Below are 14243 nucleotides of genomic sequence, written 5' to 3'. Positions count from 1 at the left end.
ATTATTGCATAAATATTTGTTAAATAATATGATGTGATGTTGTTAAAATTTATGTTCTAAATTTCACTTCATTTCAAAACATGGGATTAGGCAAACTTTTGCCAAGCTGGATGATGACAAAATAGGTGGAGAACAAAGATTATTTCCTAGCTTCTGGTGATACATCCATAAACAAGGAAAAAGTTCACTTCTTTTTTTTTTATTATTATTTTTTAACATCTTTATTGGAGTATATTGCTTTACAATGGTGTGTCAGTTTCTGCTGTACAACAATGTGAATCAGCTATACATATACATATATCCCCATATCTCCTCTCTCTTGCATCTCCCTGCCACCCTCCCTATCCTAACCCTCTAGGTGGACAGAAAGCACCGAGCTGATCTCCCTGTGTTGTGTGCCTTCTTCACGCTAGCTATCTATTTTACATGTGATAGTGTATATATGTCCATGTCACTCTCTCACTTCGTCCCAGCTTACAATTCCCCCTCTTTGTGTATTAAAGTCCATTCTCTATATCTGCGTCTTTATTCCTGTCCTAACCCTAGGTTCTTCATAACATTTTTTTTTCTTTTTGGATTCCATATATATGTGTTAGCATATGGTATTTGTTATCTTCTTTCAGACTTACTTCACTCCATATGACAGTCTCTAGGTACATCCATCTCAGGAAAAATAACTCGATTTCATTTTTTTTATGGATAAGTAATATTCCATTGTATATATGTGCCACATCTTATTTATCCAATCATCCGATTATGGACACTTAGGTTGCTTCCATCTCCTGGCTATTGTAAATAGAGCTGCAATTAACACTGTGGTACATGATTCTTTTTAAATTATGGTTTTCTCAGGGTATATGCCCAATAGTGGGAATGATGGGTCATATGATAGTTCTAATTTTAGTTTTTTGAAGAACCTCAATCCTATTCTCCATAGTGATTGTATCAATTTACGTTCCCATCAACAGTGCAGGAGGGTTCGCTTTCCTCCACACCCTCTCCAACATTTAGTGTATGTAGACGTTTTGATGATGGCCATTCTTACTGGTGTGAGGTGATACCTCACTGTAGTTTTGATTGGCATTTCTCTAATGATTAGTGATGTTGAGCATCCTTTCATGTGTTTGTTGGCAATCTGTATATCTTCTTTGGAAAAATGTCTATTTAGCTCTTCTGCCCATTTTTGGATTTGGTTGTTTGCTTTTTTTGATATTGAGCGGCATGAGCTGCTTGTAAATTTTGGAGATTAATCCTTTGTCAGTTGCTTCATTTGTAAATATTTTCTCCCATTCTGAGGGTTGTCTTTTCATCTTGTTTATGGTTTCCTTTGCTGTGCAAAAGCTTCTAAGTTTCATTGCATCTCATTTGTTTAATTTTGATTTTATTTCCATTTCTCTAGGAGGTGGGTCAAAGAAAATCTTGCTGTGATTTATGTCATAGAGTGTACTGCCTATGTTTTCCACTAAAAAGAGTTTTATAGTGTTTGCTCTTACATTTAGTTCTTTAATCCATTTTGAGTTTATTTTTGTGTATGGTGTTAGGGAGTGCTCTAATTTCATTTTTTAATTGTAGCTGCCCAGTTTTCCCAGCACCAATTATTGAAGAGGCTGTCTTTTCTCCATTGTATATTCTGGCCTCCTTTATCAAAAATAAGGTTATTATATGTGTGTGGGTTTATCTCTGGCCTTTCTATCCTGTTGCTTTGATCTATATTTCAGTTTTTGTGCAAGTATCACACTATCTTGATTACTGTATCTTTGTAATATAGTCTGAAGTCACAGAGCATGATTCCTCCAGCTCTGTTTTTCTTTATCAAGATTGCTTTTGATAAGGGGAAGATGGCGGAAGTGTAAAACGTGGAGATCACCTTCCTCCCCACAGATACACCAGAAATACATCTACACGTGGAACAACTCCTACAGAACACCTACTGAATGTTGGCAGAAGACCTCAGACCTCCCAAAAGGCAAGAAACTTCCCACGTACCTGGGTAGGGCAAAAGAAAAAAAATTAAATAAAAACAGAGACAAAAGAATGGGGATGGCACCTGCACCAGTGGGAGGGAGCTGTGAAGGAGGAAAGGTTTCCACACACTAGGAAGCCCTTTCGTGGGGGGAGACTGAGGGAGGCGCAGGGGGGAGCTTCGGAGCCACGGAGGAGAGTGCAGCAACAGGGGTGCGGAGGGCAAAGCGGGGAGATTCCCGCACAGAGGAACGGTGCCGACCGGCACTCACCAGCCCTAGAGACTTCTCTGCTAACCCACCGGGTTGGTCAGGGCTGCGAGCTGAGGCTCGGGCTTCAGTCAGAGCGCAGGGAGAGGACTGGGGTTGGCGGCTTGAACACAGTCTGAAGGGGTTAGTGCACCACGGCTAGCCGAGAGGAAGTCCGGGGAAAAGTCTGCACCTGCCGAAGAGGCAAGAGACGTTTTCTTCCCTCTTTGTTTCCTGGTGTGCGAGGAGAGGGGTTTAAGAGCACTGCTTAAAGGAACTCCATAGATGGGTGCGAGCTGCAGCTAAAAGTGCGAACCCCAGAGATGGGCACAAGCTGTGGCTAAAAACGCGGACCTCAGGGATGGGCGCGAGCCACGGCTAAAAGCACAGACCCCAGAGATGGGCGCGAGCCACGGCTAAAAGCACGGACCCCGGAGACCAGCAGGAGATGCTAAGGCTGCTGCTGATGCCACCAAGGGGCCTCTGTGTGAGCACAGGTCACTATCCACACCCTTCTTCCGGGGATCCTGTGCAGTCCACCACTGCCAGGTTCCCGGGATCCAGGGACAACTTCCCCAGGAGAATGCACGGCGGACCTCAGGCTGGTGCAACGTCACATTGGCCTCTGCCGCTGCAGGCCCACCCCACATGCTGTGTCCCTCCCTTCCCCCAGCCTGAGTGTGCCAGAGCCCCTGAATCAGTGGCTCCTTTAACACCGTCCTGTCTGAGCAAAAAACAAATGCCCTCCAGCGACGTACACGCAGAGACAGGGCCAAATCCAAAGCTGAGCCCCTGTGAGCTGTGAGAACAAAGAAGAGAAAGGGAAATCTCGCCCAGCAGCCTCAGAAACAGCAGAATAAAGCTCCACAATCAACTTGATGTACCCTGCATCTGTGGAATACATGAATAGACAATGAATCATCCCAAATTGAGGAGGTGGACTTCGAGAGCAAGATCTATGATTTTTTCCCCTTTTCAACTTTCTGTGAATGTGTATGTGTATGCTCCTCTGTGAGATCTTCTCTGTATAGCTTTGCTTCCACCATTTGTCCTATGGTTCTATGCGTCCCTATTTTTTTCTAAATAATTATTATTATTTTTTTTTTTGCGGTACGCAGGCCTCTCACTGTTGTGGCCTCTCCCGTTGCGGAGCACAGGCTCCGGACGCGCAGGCTCAGCGGCCATGGCTCATGCGCCCAGCCGCTCCGCGGCATGTGGGATCTTCCCAGACCGGGGCACGAACCCGTGTTCCCTGCATCGGCAGGCAGACTCTCAACCACTGCGCCACCAGGGAAGCCCCAATAATTATTTTTTAATTCAATAACTTTATTATACTTTATTTTATTTCACTGTATCTTCTTTCTTGCTGTCTTTTTTCCTTCCTTCCCTCCTTCCTTCCTCACTCCCTCCCTCCCTCACTCCTTTCTTTCCTTTTTGCCTTCTTTCCTTCTTTTCCTCTTTCTATCTACCTTTCTTTCTTTCTTTCTTCTTTCCTTCCTTCCTTTCTTCCTTCTCTTTTCTTTCTTTCTTTCTTTCTTCCTACTTCTACTAATTCTCTGTACTTTTTCTCCCTTTTATTCTGAGCCATGTGGATTAAAGGCTCTTGGTGCTCCAGCCAGGAGTCAGGGCTCTGCTTCTGAGGTGGGAGAGCCAACTTCAGGACACTCATCAACAAGAGAACTCCCATCTCCACATAATATCAAATGGCAAAAATCTCCCAGAGACTTCCATCTTAACAGCAGCAGCCAGCTTCACTCAATGACCAGCAAGCTACAGTGCTGGACAACCTATGCCAAACAACTAGCAAAACAGGAACACAAAAGCACCCATTAGCAGAGAGGATGCCTAAAATCATAATAAGTCCACAAACACCACAAAACACACCACCAGAAGTGGACCTGCCCACTAGAGAGGCAAGATCCAACCTCATCCACAACACAGGCACTAGTCCCCTCCACCAGGAAGCCTACACAACCACTGAACCAAACTTAGCCACTGGGGACACATATCAAAAACAACGGGAACTACGAACGTGCAGCCTGCAAAAAGGAGGCCCCAAACACAGTAGATAAGCAAAATTAGAAGACAGAAAAACACACAGCAGGTGAAGGAGCAAGGTAAAAACGCACCAGAACTAACAAATGAAGAGGAAAGAGGCAGTCTACCTGAGAAATAATTCAGAATAATGATAGTGAAGATGATCCAAAATCTTGGAAATAGAATGGGCAAAATTCAAGACACATTTAACAAGGGCCTAGAAGAAATAAAGATGAAACAAGCAACAATGAACAACACAAAAAATGAAATGAAAAATACTCTAGATGGGATCAATAGCACAATAACAGAGGCAGAAGAATGGATAAGTGACCTGGAAGATAAAATAGTGGAAATAACTACTGCAGAGCAGAATAAAGAAAAAAATAATGAAAAGAACTGAGGACAGTCTCAGAGATCTCTGGGACAACATTAAATGCACCAACATTCGAATTATAGGGGTTCCAGAAGAAGGAGAGAAAAAGAAAGGGACTGAGAAAATATTTGAAGAGATTAGAGTTGAAAACTTCCCTAATATGGGAAAGGAAATAGTTAATCAAGTCCAGGAAGCACAGAGAGTCCCATATAGGATAAATCCAAGGAGAAATATGCCAAGACACATATTAATCAAACTATCAAAAATTAAATACAAAGAAAGCATATTAAAAGCAGGAAGAGAACAACAACAAATAACATACAAGGAAGTCCCCATAAGGTTAACACCTGATCTCTCAGCAGAAACTCTGCAAGCCAGAATGGAGTAGCAGAACATACTGAAAGTGATGAAGGAGAAAAACCTGCAACCAATATTACTCTACCCAGCAAGGACCTCATTCAGATTTGATGGAGAAATTAAAACTTTTACAGACAAGCAAAAACTGAGAGAGTTCAGCACCACCAAACCAGCTTTACAAGAAATGCTAAAGGAACTTCTCTAGGCAAGAAATACAAGAGAAGGAAAAGTCCTATAATAACGAACCCAAAACAATTTAGAAAATGGGAATAGGAGCATACATACATATTGATAATTACCTTAAATGTAAATGGACTAAATGCTCCCACCAAAAGACACAGACTGGCTGAATGGATACAAAAACAAGAACCATATATAACCTGTCTACAAGAGACCCACTTCAGACCTAGAGACACATACCGTCTGAAAGTAAGAGGATGGAAAAAGATATTCCATGCAAATGGAAACCAAAAGAAAGTTAGAGTAGCAATTCTCATATCAGACAAAATAGACTTTAAAATAAAGAGTATTAGAAGAGACGAAGAAGGACACTACATAATGATCAAGGGATCGATCCAAGAAGAAGGCATAACAATTGTAAATATTTATCCACCCATCATACGAGCACCTCAATACATAAGGCAAAAGCTAACAGCCATAAAAGGGGAAACTGACAGTAAAACATTCATAGTAGGGGACTTTAACACCCCACGTTCTCCAATGGACAGATCATACAAAATGAAAATAAATAAACACAAGCTTTAAATGATACATTAAACAACATGGACTTAATTGATATTTATAGGACACTCCATCCAAAAACAACAGAATACACATTTTTCTCAAGTGCTCATGGAACATTCCCCAGGATAGATCATATCTTGGATCACAAATCAAGCCTTGGTAAATTTAAGAAATTTAATATCGTATCAAGTATCTTTCCTGACCACAATGGTATGAGACTAGATATCAATTACAGGAAAATATCTGTAAGATATACAAACACATGGAGGTTAAACAATACATTACTAAATAACCAAGAGATCACTGAAGAAATCAAAGAGTAAATTAAAAAAATACCTAGAAACAAATAACAGTGGAGACACAACGACCCAAAACCTACGGGATGCAGCAAAAGCACTTCTAAGAGAGAAGTTTATAGCAATACAAGCACACATTAAGAAGCACAAAACATCTCGAATAAACAACCTAACCTTGCACCTAAAGCAATTAGAGAAAGAAGAACAAAAAAAACCCAAAGTTAGCAGAAGGAAAGAAATCATAAAAATGAGATCACAAATAAATGAAAAAGAAATGAAGGAAACAATAGCAAAGATCAATAAAATTAAAAGCTGGTTCTTTGAGAAGATAAACAAAATAGATAAACCATTAGCCAGACTCATTAAGAAAAAAAGGGAAAAGACTCAAATCAAAAGAATTAAAAATGAAAAAGGAGAAGTAACAACTGAAATGGCAGAAATACAGAAGATCATGAGAGATTACTACAAGCAACTCTATGCCAATAAAATGGACAATCAGGAAGAAATGGACAAATTCTTAGAAATGCACAACCTGCCAAGACTGAATCAGGAAGAAATAGAAAATATGAACAGACCAATCACAAGCACTGAAATTGAAACTGTGATTTAAAATCTTCCATCAAACAAAAGCCCAGGACGAGATGGTTTCACACATGAATTCGATCAAATATTTAGAGAAGAACTATCACCTATCCTTCTCAAACTCTTCCAAAATATAGCAGAGGGAGGAACACTCCCAAACTCATTCTATGAGGCCACCATCAACCTGATACCAAAACCAGACAAGGATATAACAAAGAAAGAAAACTACAGGCCAATATCACTGATGAACAGAGATGCAAAAATCCTCAACAAAATACTAGCAAACAGAATCCAACAGCACATTAAAGGGATCATACATTGTGATCAAGTGGAGTTTATTCCAGGAATGCAAGGATTCTTCAATATATGCAAATCTATCAATGTGATAAACCATTTTAACAAATTGAAGGAGAAAAACCATATGATCATCTCAATAGATACAGAGAAAGCTTTTGACAAAATTCAACACCCATTTATGATAAAAACCTGCAGAAAGTAGACATAGAGGGAAATTTCCTCAACATAATAAAGGTCATATATGACAAGCCCACAGCCAACATCATCCTCAATGGTGAAAAACTGAAAGCATTTCCACTAAGATCAGGAAGAAGACAAGGTTTCCCACTCTCACCACTCTTATTCAACATAGTTTTGGAAGTTTTAGCCACAGCAATCAGAGAAGAAAAGGAAATAAAAGGAATCCAAATCGAAAAGAAGAAGTAAAGCTGTCACTGTTTGCAGATGACATGATACTACACATAGAGAATCGTAAAGATGTTACCAGAAAACTACTAGAGCTAATCAATGTATTTGGTAAAGTAGCAGGATACAAAATTAATGCGTAGAAATCTCTGACATTCCTATATACTAATGATGAAAAATCTGAAAGTGAAATCAAGAAAACACTCCCATTTACCATTGCAACAAAGAGAATAAAATATCTAGGAATAAACCTACCTAAGGAGACAAAAGACCTGTATGCAGAAAATTATAAGACACTGATGAAAGAAAGTAAAGATGATACAAATAGATGGAGAGACATACCATGTTCTTGGATGGAAAGAATCAGTATTGTGAAAATGACTCTGCTACCCAAAGCAATCTATAGATTCAATGCAATCCCTATCAAACTACCGCTGGCATTTTTCACAGAACTATAACAAAAAATTTCACAATTTGTATGGAAACACAAAAGACTCCGAATAGCCAATGCAATCTTGAGAACGAAAAATGGAGCTTGAGGAATCAGGCTCCCTGACTTCAGACTATACTACAAAGCTACAGTAATCAAGACAGTATGGTACTGGCACAAAAACAGAAATATACATCAGTGGAACAGGATACAAAGCCCAGAGACAAACCCACGCACATATGGACACCTTATCTTTGATAAAGGTGGCAGGAATGTACAGTGGAGAAAGGAGAGCCTCTTCAATAACTGGTGCTGTGAAAATGGGACAGGTACATGTAAAAGTATGAGATTAGATCACTCCCTAACACCATACACAAAAATTAGCTCAAATGGATTAAAGACCTAAATGTAAGGCCAGAAACTATAAAACGCTTAGAGGAAAACATAGGCAGAACACTCTATGACATAAATCACAGCAAGATCCTTTTTGACCCACCTCCTAGAGAAATGGAAATAAAAACAAAAATAAACAAATGGGACCTAATGTAACTTCAAGGCTTTTGCACAGCAAAGAAAACCATAAACAAGACCTAAAGACAACTATCAGAATGGGAGAAAATATTTTCTAATGAAGCAACTGACATAGGATTAATTTCCAAAATTTACAAGCCGCTCATGCAGCTCATAACAAAAAAACAAACAACCCAATCCAAAAATGTGCAGAAGACCTAAATAGACATTTCTCCAAAGAGGATATACAGACTGCCAACAAACACATGAAAGAATGCTCAACATCATTAATCATTAGAGAAATGTAAATCAAAACTACAATGAGATATCTCACACCAGTCAGAATGGGCATCATCAAAAAATCTAGAAACAATAAATGCTGGAGAGGGTGTGGAGAAAAGGGTAGACTCTTGCACTGCTGGTCGGAATGTGAATTGGTTCAGGCACTATGGAGAACAGTATAGAGGTTCATTAAAAAACTACAAGTAGAACTACCATATGACCCAGGAATCCCACTACTGGGAATATACCCTGAAAAAAACAAAGTTCAAAATGAGTCATGTACCAAAATGTTCATTTCAGCTCTATTTACAATAGTCCAGAGATGCAAACAACCTAAATGCCCATCATTGGATGAATTGATAAAGAAGATGTGGCATATATATACAATGGAATATTGTTCAGCTATAAAAAGAAACGAAATTGAGCTATTTGTAATGAGGTGGATAGACCTAGAATCTGTCATACAGAGTGAAGTAAGTCAGAAAGAGAAAGACAAATACCGTATGCTAACACATATATATGGAATTTAAGAAAAAAAAAGTCATGAAGAACCTAGGGGTAAGACAGGAAAAAAGACACAGACCGACTGGAGAACGGACTTGAGTATATGGGTAGGGGGAAGGGTGAGCTGTGACAGGACGAGAGAGAGCCATGGATATATATACACTAAAAAACGTAAGGTAGATAGCTAGTGGGAAGCAGCTGCATGGCACAGGGATATCGGCTCGGTGCTTTGTGACCGCCTGGAAGGGTGAAAGGGGGAGGGTGGGAGGGAGAGAGACGCAAGAGGGAAGAGGTATGGGAACATAAGTATATGTATAACTGATTCACTTTGTTATAAAGCAGAAACTAACACACCATTGTAAAGCAATTATACCCCAATAAAGATGTTAAAAAAAAATGATTGCTTTTGCTATTTGGTGTCTTTTGTGTTGCCATAATAATTGTGAAGTTTTTTGTTCTAGTTCTGTGAAAAATGCCATTGGTAGTTTGTTAGGGATTGCATTGAATCTGTAGATTGCTTTGTGTAGTATAGTCAGTTTCACAATGTTGATCCTCCTATCAAAGAACATGGTATGTCTCTCCATCTATTGTATCATCTTGAATTTCTTTCATCAGTTTCTTATAGTTTTCTGCATACAAGTCTTTTGTCTCCTTAGGTAGGTTTATTTCTAGGTATGTTATTTTGTTTGTTGCAGTGATAAATGGCAGTGTTTCCTCAATTTCTCTTTCAGATTTTTCATCTTTAACATATAGTATTTCAAGAGATTTCTGGGCATCAATTTTGTATCCTGTTACGGTACCAAATTCATTGATTAGTTCTTGTAGTTTCTGGTAGCATCTTTAGGATTCTCTGTGTATAGTAGTATGTCATCTGCAGTGACAGCTTTACTTCTTTTCCAATTTGGATTACTTTTATTTATTTTTCTTCTCTGATTGCTGTGGCTAAAACTTCCAAAAGTATGTTGAATAATAGTGGTGAGAGTGGACAACCTTGTCTTGTTCCTGATCTTAAAGCAAATGATTTCAGTTTTTCACCATTGAGAATGATGTTGGCTGTGTGTTTGTCATATATGACCTTTATTACGTTGAGGTAAGTTTCCTTTGTGCCTATTTTCTGGAAGGTTTTTATCATAAATGGATGTTAAATTTTGTTGCAAGCTCTTTCTGCCTCTATTGAGATGACCATAGAGGTTTTCTCTTTCAATTTGGTAATATGGTGTATCACATTGATTGATTTGTGTATATTGAAGAATCCTTGCCTTCCTGGGATAAACCCCACTTGCCCATGCTGTATGATCCTATTAAGGTGCTGCTGGGTTCCGTTTGCTGCTATTTTGTTGACGATTTTTGAATCTATGTTCATCAGTAGTATTGGCCTGTAGTTTTCTTTGTTTGTGATATCTTTGTCTGGTTTTGGTGTAAGGGTGATTGTGGCCTTGTAGAATGAGTTTGGGAGTATTCCTCCTTCTTCTATATTTTGGAAGAGTCTGAGAAGGATAGGTGTTAGCTTTTCTCTAAATGTTTGATAGAATTTGCCTGTGAAGTCATCTGGTCCTGGGCTTTGGTTTGTTGCAAGATTTTTAATTGCAATCTCACTTTCAGTGCTTGTGACTGGTCTGATTATATTTTCCATTTTTTCCTCATTAATTCTCGGAAGGTTGTGCTTTTCTAAGAATTTGTCCATTTTCTTCCCCCTATTTTGGAAATGTTTATTTAAAACTACATACCCAAAGAAATATTTTTTTGTGTAAATGTATGTGTTTATGTACTTCTTTTTAAAAGAAATGGACATACCCTCTTTAATGAAGAACTTCAGTTAACTTTTGTACATTTATTAGTTTCCTCTTTGAATTTTTGATTTTTATTTTACTTATTTTTTTATACAAGTTCTTTTCTTTAACATCTTTATTGGACTATAATTGCTTTACAATGGTGTTTTAGTTTCTGCTTTACAAACAGACGAATCAGTTATATATATATATATATATATATATATATATATGTATATATATATATACATATGTTCCCATATCTCTTCCCTCTTGCATCTCTCTCCCTCCCACCTTCCCTATCACACCCCTCCATGTGGTCACAAAGCACCGAGCTGATCTCCCTGTGCTATGCAGCTGCTTCCCACTAGCTCTCTATTTTACGCTTAGTAGTGTATATATGTCCATGCCACTCTCTCACTTTCTCACAACTTACCCTTCCCCCTCCCCATATCCTCAAGTCCATTCTTTAGTAGGTCTGTTTCTTTATTCCTGTCTTACCCCTAGGTTTTCCTGATTTTTTTTTCTTAAATTCCATATATATGTGTTAGCATATGGTATTTGTCTCTCTCTTTCTGACTTACTTCACTCTCTATGACAGACTCTAGGTCTATCCACCTCAGTACAAAAAGCTCAATATTGTTCCTTTTTATGGCTGAGTAATACTCCATTGTATATATGTGCCACATCTTCTTTTTCCATTCATCTGATCATGGACACTTAGGTTGTTTCCATCTCTGGGCTATTGTAAATAGAGCTGCAATGAACATTTGGGTACAAGACTCCTTTTGAATTATCGTTTTCTCAGGGTATATGCCCAGTAGTGGGAATCCTGGGTCATATGGTAGTTCTATTTGTAGGTTTATAAGGAACCTCCATACTGTTCTTCACAGTGGCTGTATCAATTTACATTCCCACCAACAGTTCAAGAGGGTTCCCTTTTCTCCACACCCTCTCCAGAATTCATTGTTTCTCGATTTTTTGGTGATGTGTATTCTGACTGGTGTGAGATGATATCTCATTGTAGTTTTGATTTGCATTTCTCTAATGATTAGTGATGTTGGGCATTCTTTCATGTGTTTGTTGGCAGTCTGTATATCTTCTTTAGAGAAATGTCTATTTAGGTCTTCTGCCCATTTTTGGATTGGGTTGTTTGCTTTTCTGTTATTAAGCTGCATGAGCTGCTTATAAATTTTGGAGATTAATCTTTTTTCAGTTGCTTCATTTCTAATATTTTCTCCCATTCTGAGGGTTGTCTTTTCATCTTTTCTATGGTTTCCTTTGTTGTGCAAAAGCTTTTCAGTTTCATTACATCCCATTTGTTTATTTTTGTTTTTTTTTCCATTTCTCTAGGAGGTGGGTCAAAGAGAATCTTGCTGTGATTTATGTCATAGAGTGTCCTGCCTATGTTTTCCTCTAAGAGTTTGTTAGTTTCTGGCCTTACCTTTACGTCTTTAATCCATATTGAGATTTTTTTTTTTTTTTTTTGTATGGTGTTAGGGAGTGATCTAATCCAAAGTAATCTATAGATTCAATGCAATCCCTAACAAACTACCACTGGTATTTTTCACAGAACTAGAACAAAAAATTTCACAATTTGTATGGAAACACAGTAGACTCTGAATAGCCAAAGCAATCTTGGTAATGAAACATGGAGCTGGAGGAATCAGGATCCCTGACTTCAGACTATACTACAAAGCTACAGTAATCAAGAAAGTATGGTACTGGCACAAAAACAGAAAGATAGATCAATGGAACAGGATAGAAAGCCCAGAGATAAACCCACGCACATATGGTCACCTTATATTTGATAAATGTGGTAGGAATGTACAGTGGAGAAAGTACATGCTCTTCAATAAGTGGTGCTGGGAAAGCTGGACATGTACATATAAAAGTATGAGATTATACACCACGTTCTTATTTGTTATCCATTTTATACATATTAATGTATATATATCAACCCCAACCTCCCAGTTCATCACACACCCCCACCACTCCCACCACTTTCTTACCTTGTTGCCCATATGTTTGTTCTCTACATCTTTTTCTCAATTCCTTCCCTGAAAACTTGTTCACCTGTACCATTTTTCTAGGTTCCACATGTATGCGATAATATACAATATTTGTTTTTGTCTTTCTGACTTACTTCACTCTGTATGACAGTCTCTATATCCATCCATTTCTCTACAAATGACCCAATTTCTTTCCTTTTTATCATTGAATAATATTCCATTGTATATATGTACCACATCTTCTTTATCTGTTTTTCTGTTGGTAGTCATTTAAGTTGCTTCCATTACCTGGTTATTGTAAACAGTTCTACAATGAACATTGGGGTGCATATGTCTTTTTGAATTCTGGTTTTCTCTGGGTATATGCCCAGGAGTGGGATTACTGTGTCATATGTTAATTCTCTTTTTAATTTTTTAAGGAACCTCCATACTGTTCTCCATAGTGGCTATATCAATTTACATTCCCACTAACAGTGCAAGAGGGTTCTCTCTTCCCCATACCCTCTCCAGCATTTGTTGCTTGTAGTTTTTCTGATGATGCCCTTCTAACAGAAGTGAGGTGATACTTCATTGTAATTTTGATTTGCATTTCTCTAATAATTAGTAATGTTGAGCAGCTTTTCATATGTTTCTTAGCCATCTGTATGTCTTCTTTGGAGAAATGTCTATTTAGGTCTTCTGCCCATTTTTATATTGGGTTGTTTGCGTTTTTAATATTGAGCTGAATGATCTGTTTATATATTTTGGAGATAATCCTTTGTCCATTGATTAGTTTGCAAATATTTTCTCCCATTCTGTGGGTTGTTTTTTTGTCTTGTTTGTAGTTTCCTTTGCTGTGCAAAACGTTTTAACTTTCATTAGGTCCCATTTGTTTGGTTTTGTTTTTATTTCCATTTCTCTAGGAGGTGGATCAAAGAAGATCTTGCCATGATATATGTCAAAGACTGTTCCTCCTATGTTTTCCTCTAAGACTTTTATAGCATCCAGTCTTACATTAAGGTCTCTAATCCATTTTGAGTTTTTATTTGTGCCTGGTGTAATGGAATGTTTTAATTTCATTCTTTTACATGTAGCTGTCCAGTTTTCCCAGCACCACTTATTGAAGAGACTGTCTTTTCTCCACTGTATATCCTTGCCTACTTTGACATAGATTAGTTGACCATACGTGCATGGGTTTATCTCTGGGTTTTCTATCCTGTTCTAATATTAATCTACCTGGCAAAGATCTCATTCAAATTTGAAGGAGAAATCAAAAGCTTTACAGACAAGAAAAAGCTAAGAGAATTCACCACTTCCAAACCAGCTCTACAAAAAATGCTAAAGGAACTTCTGTAAGTGAGAAACACAAGAGAAGAAAAGGACCTACAGGGCTTCCCTTGTGGTGCAGTGATTGAGAGTTTGCCTGCTGATGCAGGGGACACGGGTTCGTGCCCCG

This window comes from Lipotes vexillifer, unplaced genomic scaffold (assembly GCF_000442215.2).
Source record: "Lipotes vexillifer unplaced genomic scaffold, Lipotes_vexillifer_v1.1 scaffold171, whole genome shotgun sequence".
Taxonomy (NCBI): domain Eukaryota; kingdom Metazoa; phylum Chordata; class Mammalia; order Artiodactyla; family Lipotidae; genus Lipotes; species Lipotes vexillifer.
Note: the sequence above shows the minus strand (reverse complement) of the source record.